The sequence below is a fragment of the Aquarana catesbeiana genome, linkage group LG09 (genome assembly GCF_042186555.1).
Source record: "Aquarana catesbeiana isolate 2022-GZ linkage group LG09, ASM4218655v1, whole genome shotgun sequence".
Taxonomy (NCBI): Eukaryota; Metazoa; Chordata; class Amphibia; order Anura; family Ranidae; genus Aquarana; species Aquarana catesbeiana.
Window position 1 is genome coordinate 294,237,844 of NC_133332.1, and position 6,249 is coordinate 294,244,092.

At 43.9% G+C, this 6,249-nt stretch overlaps 1 protein-coding gene across 2 annotated transcripts in view; it reads right to left on the reverse strand.

Annotated features, from left to right (window-relative positions):
- ST6GALNAC6 (ST6 N-acetylgalactosaminide alpha-2,6-sialyltransferase 6) overlaps positions 1-5,349 on the reverse strand; it is a 200,569-nt gene extending 195,220 nt beyond the window's left edge. Inside the window, exon 1 of one of the 2 annotated variants that reach the window (XM_073600464.1) lies at positions 5,070-5,349. The gene's annotated coding sequence lies outside the window, so the exon portion shown is untranslated. Of the gene's footprint in view, positions 1-5,066 lie in introns of both variants that reach the window. The other variant, XM_073600463.1, reaches the window with a different exon arrangement.
- Positions 5,350-6,249: the final 900 nt, after the last annotated feature.

Sequence of the window (6,249 nt, forward strand, 5' to 3'; positions counted from 1 at the left end):
ATTATTAAAATCACTGCTCCTGAAAAAACGGCCGTTTTTAAAACTTTTTTTTTGCATTGATCCATGTCCCCTGGGGCAGGACCCAGGTCCCCAAACACTTTTTATGACAATAACTTGCATATAAGCCTTTAAAATTAGCACTTTTGATTATTCATGTTCGTGTCCCATAGACTTTAACGGTGTTCGCATGTTCGAACGAACTTTTTTCCTGTTCGCATGTTCTGGTGCGAACCGAACAGGGGGGTGTTCGGCTCATCCCTAGTCTGGATAATTAAAATCCCCCATTATGATAACACTTCCCATCCTTGCTGCTAATCCAAATTGTGATAGGAGATCTGTCTCCACTTCCTCCCTCAGGTTAGGAGGCCTATAGCATACTCCCAGTATTTTTTTCCCCTTAGCTTCATCCCTTTGGAGCTCTACTCATAAGGATTCCACCTCCTCACTAGCTCCCTCAGTGATGTCATCTCTCACATTCACCTGTACATTATTCTTGATATATAGGCATACCCCTCCCCCCTTTTTACCCTCTCTATCCTTGCGGTATAGGGTATACCCTTGAATGTTTGCCAGCCAATCATGAGAGCTGTTGAACCAGGTCTCTGAAATTCCCACAAAATTCAAATCCTCCTCGTACAACAGTATCTCTTGTTCACCCATCTTGTCCGCCATGCTCCTGGCATTGGTGAACATGCCACATAGTTTAGACCGGTCGCATATTGTCCTTGTATTGGGTGTTTCTAGATTGCAACTAGGACTTGCTACTATACTCACCCTGTGTTTTTGTGCTTTGGTTAACCTACCACTAATGCCCCCAATACTACCCTCTGGAATATCTTCTGCGCTGGCTATCTCTGCCTCTGGACCCTCCCCCCCATCGCCTAGTTTAAAACTCTAACTCTAACTTTTTGGCCATCTTCATTCCCAGCAGATCTGCATCCTCCTCATTTAGGTGCAGTCCATCCCTTCTATAGTACAGTTTACCGACTGAGAAGTCGGCCCAGTCCTCCAGGAACCCAAACCCCTCCTTACTATACCAGCTCTTCAGCCACTTGTTTACTTCCCTAATCTCCCTCTGCCTTTCTGGTGTGGCTCGATGTACCGGTAGTATTCCTGAGAATACTACCTTGGAGGTCCTTTTCCTCAATTTAGCACTTACACTTTTATGAATTAAAAAAAAAAACTAAACAGTAAAGTTAGATTTTTTTTTTTTGTATAATGTGAAAGATGATGTTACGCCGAGTAAATAGATACCTTACATGTCATCCTTTAAAATTGAGAACATTCATGGAATGGCAACAAACTATGATACTTCAAAATCTTTATAGGCGACGCTTTAAAAAAAAAATTCTAATAGGTGTTTATTTAGATTTTATATAAACACAAGTAAATAAACAGTGAACAGAGGCACCAAAGTAAAATATGCATGAAGTTTCGATATAGAAAATGAGTATACATGCAACACTAAGAGCCCTTTCACACTAAAAGCGCGGGGGGCGGTAGATTTATCGGTGCCTTACCGACATTTTAGAGGCGCCTTTCGGACACTAGTGGGTCGCATTTAACCCCCGCTATCGGGCGAATAAAGGGTTGAAAGCTTCCACAAAGCGCCACTGTGGAGGCGCTTTGCAGGTGCTTCGGCGGGGCTGCCCATTGATTTCAATAGACAGGGGCGCTTTAGGAGCAGTGTATACACCACTCCTAAAGAGCCTCAAAGAAGCTGCTTGCAGGACTTTTTTTGACGTCCTGCCAGCGCAGCGCCCCAGTGTGAAAGCACTCGGGCTCTCACACTGGGATTGCAGTTGAGGCATTTTTCCGGCGCTTTACAGGTGCTATTTTTAGCGCTAAAGCGTCTGAAAAACCCCTCCAGTGTGAAAGGGGTCTTAGGGTAAACCTGAGTATTAACACATCAATGGACCCGATACAAGTGCTATATTATTGGATGTCAGCATTCTTTGTGCCAAATGTTATAGGTGCCAGACCCCAGAACACATTCACACTTACACATGTACCCACACAGCACACACACCAGTTTCCCCGTCCCCCTCAACATGCCACAATAGCGGCGATACCTCACATGTTTGGTTTGAACACCGTTTACATTTGCGGGTGCAACTTGCGCATGCGTCTGCTTCTGCGCACGAGCACGGAGGGATAGGGTGCTTTAATTTTTTTTTAATTTATTTTATTTATTTTTTTACGCTGTTCCTTAAATTTTTCTGATCACTTTTAACTGCTTGCCGCCCGCCTTCTGCAATATGACGGCTAGGCGGCGCGGCTCTCGTTCTGGGAGGGGGTCATATGACGCCCCGCCCTTTAAACAGGGAATGCGCGCGATTGTGCGCGCGCATCCCTGTACCCTCGGTGGCGGCGTGTCACGGAGACACCGCTCACCACCGAGGGGGGCAAACAGCCATTGGGCATGGCTGTTTACCACGTGATCGCCCGTGATGAAGTCACGGCCTATGACGGCTGGTACCACCCCATTGTGCACAGCGCATGCGCGCGATCACATCGTTGGCATGTTCCAGGGAACACTGCTCGTCACGACGTTGGTAAACAGCCATTGGCCGGCGGCTGTTTACCACGTGATCAGCTGTGATCCTTTCACAGTCGATCACTAAATGTAAACGCAGAGCGGTAACTAGCTGTTACCAGCTCTTCTCTCCTTGGCCTGTACACCTGGTTGGGGACTGGTAGCCAAGGCCGAGATGCTGAGAGCGGTAAGGACTGAGAGATGCTGAAGCTCAGGGAGGTAGAGGAGCAGCTAGTCCCACAACAGGCCGGGGGTCAAACACCGATGACTGGCAAGAGTCTCTTAGACAGGCAGAACAGTTTTGTGCTGGAGAAAAAATAGGAAGGGCTTCCCACAATCTCTAGCAAACAAAAAGCTGCAAAGGGGGGAGAGAGCAGCATTGAGATGCAATGAAGTGCTGGCCTTGAGGTGGAAGGATAAAAGGGACATGCACATGATGTCCACCATCCATGACAATGCTACAATTGAGGTTCAAAGAAGAAGAGGTCCCATTGAAAAGCCAGTATGTGTCCAAGATTATAATCTCTACATGGGGGGTGGATTTCAATGATCAAATGAAAGCTCTATTTGTATATATATATAAATAATATTTTTTTTTTTTTTAATTCTGAATTTATGCAACCATTCTTTAGATCCAATTGTCCCCCTGAAGAGACCGCATACAGGTCGAAACGCGTCGGGACTCGCTAACCATGTAACATTATGTAATGTAACAATGTGTACAAATATGTGTTTGCTACTGCACTGTGGAATATGAATTGTGTTACTGTACCATAGTTTTTTTGATATTGGACAAAATCACTTTCTATATATCTACCAAGAACTTCTTCCTTGATCCTGTACATTGCTGTTTTAAAGCCCCATTGGGGAAAAAATCCTTCTATATGCTACTTACTTAATACCTTGGAATGTCTACTTTCTAAAAAGGGGTCATTTGGGGGGTATTTGTACTTTCTTGACTTGTTAGTATCTCAAAAAATGAGATAGGCCTTCAGTACATCAGGTGTGATCAGATGTGATCAATTTTCAGTGATTGGCACCATAGTTTGTAGACTCTATAACTTTCACAAAGACCTAATAATTAACACTTATTTGGGTTATTTTTACTGAAGATATGTAGCAGTATAAATTTTGGCCAAAATTTATGAAGAAAAATGACTAATTTGCAAAATTTTATGACAGAAACAAAGAAAAAGGCATTTTTTTCACAAAATTTACAGACTATTTTATTTATAGCACGAAAAATAAAAAACCCACTAGTGATTAAATACCACCAAAAGAAAGCTCTATTTGTGTGAAAAAAAGGACACAAATTTCATATGGGTACAGTGTTGCATGACTGAGTAATTGTCATTCAAAGTGTGAGAGCGCTGAAAACTGAAAATTGGTCTGGGCAGGAAGGGGGTGTGTAAGTACACTGTATTGAGGTGGTTAAACATCCCTCATAATAGGCAGTGAGTGATACACTTTATGGAGGGATCTGCAGTCTATAAGACCCCAAATCCTTCCTTTGCACTTAAGAGCATTCAAAATGCCAAGTTTGGCTTTTTCCAATACAGACATTTTTTTTTAAATCTGGCACCTTTAGGTCTTCTGTAAATTCCAGCTTTGTTCGGTTCCCTGGCCAGACGGCGGACGTGGTCGCTCAGGAGAGCCCAGGCGAGCCATGGGAGGGGGGAGACGTCCCCTCCCGCTGCTTGTAATAGCCCAGCATTTGATTAGCCGCATTGGTGGTTGTTACAAGAAAGCCGACCGTCAGCTCTGAAAAACGGTACCGGGGTGATGCCTGCAGCTGCAAGCATCACCCTGCTAAAATCCCTTGAAGCCAAAGCCCAATCTGCAAAGCAATGAAGGAAAAAGCCCCGAGCACACTTCTAAAGGTGCTGTCCACAACTAGCCACAGAGAGGAGTCCCCCATGACCAGTAGCAAACAGATCTTCCTGCAAGTGTGAGCGAGGTCCAAGGCTCAACAGACAGAAGCACTTACAGGTTGATGCCCGACAGGCAAGTATTGAAGGTAATGTAAGCTAAGCAAAAGCACAGAAGTTCTCCCAAGCATTAGGACTGGCACATTAATTATTAATGCACAGCAGTCAATAGTGCTGAAGAGTTAACATACCACAGGTAAAGCTCTGACATATTAGTCGACACCAGACAATTAGCACTGGTAGGTTACCTACAACAGGCAAAGGCACTGCAAGGGTTACTATACAACAGCCCAAGCATTAAAGAATTAATACACAGCAGGCCAAGAACTGCAGAGTTAATGCACCACAGGAAAGGCCCAGCTCTGCAACAAACACCTGCAATATCATTTCATGTATTAGCAGTACTGCTGAAACTAGCTACACCCTGGGAGGCATTGAAAAAACAGACAGAACTGTCTGAACAAGTCAGCAATGAATCACATTTGTAATGCCTGCTTTTAGCAGTGAAGAACATAAAGGCATATACCTGCAGACAACTTAACAGTATAAAAGCAGATGAGTACTATTTACTATTATCTTGTGCACCAAATGGCGAGCCTTACCACCTGAACGATTCATAGTCAGCAGGATGTCCAATAAATGTCCATCCATGGAGTCATGATGAAGAAGGCAATTGTGCAATCCCTAGAGATCAGCAGGCTACAACCCCAAGGGTCCTGAATATGGGGGAGGCTTCCTTTGTATAGGAAATTTTAAAGCGTGTACGGAGGGAACTCCAACACAGGAGAGACTCAATGCAGCTGGCCAGATAAACTTGGCAAGGTGAGGGCAAAAACAAAACTCTTATTACAGCATAACCAGCTGAGCAGAGAGGGAAAAAAAAGACGAATGCGGAAGGTGACAATTTATAATATAACTGGTCCTGCGTTTGGGTGGGGCGTGGAGCCATATCCATGCATATATGCTGTCAAGCTTGTATCAAGACTTTGTTTACATGTTAAAGCTTATATGAGATTTTAATGATTGGCTTTAAAGACCTCAAAATGAATAGATAACTATGTTAAAAGGACATATTTTGTATTATTCTTCCTACTTTATTATTTTACAGGATTTATATGGCACCAAGAGTCTGCATATATGTCTATATAAAACAGTCTTATACCCTAGAGAAGTGGTTCTCCATCTCGGTCCTCAAGTACCCCAAACAGTCCATGTTTTCAGGTTTTTCTTTATCTTGCACAGGTGCTTTGAATCAAAGTCAATGGCTTGGTATTTTGGACAGCTATTCTGTCTAAGAGAAGTTCCCAAAACATGGCCTGTTGGGGGATACTTGAGGACCAAGGTTGAGAACCACTGCCCTACAGGAACCCCTGTAATAACATTCTGGTCTGAGGGAACCCCTGATATAAATTACTATATCTACAACTCATAATACATTCGTGTGATGGTCAGCGGGAAGAATGCTCCTTATGCCCCGTACAGACGAGCGGAACTTTCGACCGTCAAGAACGCGGTGATGTACAACAGTATGACGAGCCGAGAAATGAAGTTCAATGCTTCCGAGCATGCGTCAAATTGCTTCCGAGCATGTGTGATTTGTTTTTTGCGTGTCCGAATTGCATACAGACGAACGCATTTTCGGATACGAACTTTTTCCGACCGAAAAATAGAGAACCTGCTTTCAATCTTTTGCTGGCTGCAATTCTGCCAGCAAAAGCCCGATGGAGCATACACACGGTCGCAATTTCCGACCAAAGGCTCTCATCGAACTTTTGCTGGCGGAAT